Below are 1,631 nucleotides of genomic sequence, written 5' to 3' on the forward strand. Positions count from 1 at the left end.
TTCATTATTGTTCAGCTTGAGGAAAATAAAAAAAAAAATTATCTCTGATATAAACAAATCAGGCAGTGACAGAAATCAACACAGGGCCCCTCCCAGGCAGTATCAGTGTCACTATTCCAACCTCCTCAGTGTTTTTTGAAGTTGCCATAAGAGCCTGCAGAGCCACAGCTGCCCCTGGGCAGTGCCAGGGCTGGGAGGGGTCTGCAGGGCGGAGCTGAGCCCCCAGGGCTGGGCTGGGCTCTGGCAGCACTGGCAGGGCCCAGGCCTGGGCACAGGGGAGCAGCTGCTGGCCGGGACAGCTCCAGGCAGCAGAGCCCTGGGCAGGCAGTGGGGGGAAAGTGCCCCCAGGCTGTGCTGGGATATTTAAAGTCCTCTCCAAACACAACTATTCCATGATTACTTTTCTTACAGATCCCCATGCCAAGGCACAGCAAATGTCCAACAGCAGCTCCATCAGGCACTTCCTCCTGCTGGCATTGGCAGACACGCGGCAGCTGCAGCTCCTGCACTTCTGCCTCTTGCTGGGCATCTCCCTGGCTGCCCTCCTGGGCAACGGCCTCATCATCAGCGCCGTAGCCTGCGGCCACCACCTGCACACGCCCATGTTCTTCTTCCTGCTCAACCTGGCCCTCAGCGACCTGGGCTCCATCTGCACCACTGTCCCCAAAGCCATGCACAATTCCCTCTGGGACACCAGGGACATCTCCTACTCAGGATGTGCTGCTCAGACCTTTTTCTTTCTGTTCTTCATTGGAGCTGCATACTATCTCCTGACCGTCATGTGCTACGACCGCTATGTGTCCATCTGCAAACCCCTGCACTACGGGACCCTCCTGGGCAGCAGAGCTTGTGCCCACATGGCAGCAGCTGCCTGGGCCAGTGCCTTCCTCAATGCTCTCATTCACACTGCCAGTACATTTTCCCTGCCCCTGTGCCGTGGCAATGCCCTGGGCCAGTTCTTCTGTGAGATCCCACAGATCCTCAAGCTCTCCTGCTCTAAATCCTACTTCAGGGAACTTGGGTTTCTTGCCGTTACTGCCTGTTTATCATTTGGTTGTTTTGTATTCATTGTTTTCTCCTATGTGCAGATCTTCAGGGCTGTGCTGAGGATCCCCTCTGAACAGGGACGGCACAAAGCCTTTTCCACCTGCCTCCCTCACCTGGCTGTTCTCACCCTTTCATGAGCACTATCACGTTTGCTCACCTCAGGCCCCCCTCCATGTCCTCTCCATCCCTGGATCTGGCCCTGTCGGTTCTGTACTCGGTGGTGCCTCCAGCCCTGAACCCCCTCATCTACAGCCTGAGGAACCAGGTGCTCAAGGCTGAAGTGTGGACACTGATGACTGGATGCTTTCACAAACATTAAACTGCTGGCAAATGTCTTCAAATCACTTGTAATAAAAGTCACCTTTCATACTTCTTGTTTGTTTAGTTGTGGGTGTTTTTTTCTTTTACTGTTTTCATACGGTCCACACAAAAATGTCATTGTTTATGCCATTTCCCATTTTGTTTCTCTCCACCTTCCCTATGTTCACAGACTGTGCCAATGAGGGGCTGTTTTCCTTGAGGCTTTACAGGAACTAAAGGATCTCTCAGCAGAGTTTTCTGCAGAGATGCCCTTTTGTTGCCTT

General features: G+C 53.1%; 1 pseudogene; it reads left to right on the forward strand.

The window, feature by feature from the left end:
* Nucleotides 1-779: 779 nt before the first annotated feature.
* Nucleotides 780-1,327, forward strand: LOC135461182 (olfactory receptor 14J1-like; annotated as a pseudogene).
* The last annotated feature ends 304 nt before the right edge of the window (nt 1,328-1,631 follow it).

The sequence above is a fragment of the Zonotrichia leucophrys genome, unplaced genomic scaffold (assembly GCF_028769735.1).
Source record: "Zonotrichia leucophrys gambelii isolate GWCS_2022_RI unplaced genomic scaffold, RI_Zleu_2.0 Scaffold_212_86002, whole genome shotgun sequence".
In the NCBI taxonomy this organism is placed as follows: Eukaryota; Metazoa; Chordata; class Aves; order Passeriformes; family Passerellidae; genus Zonotrichia; species Zonotrichia leucophrys.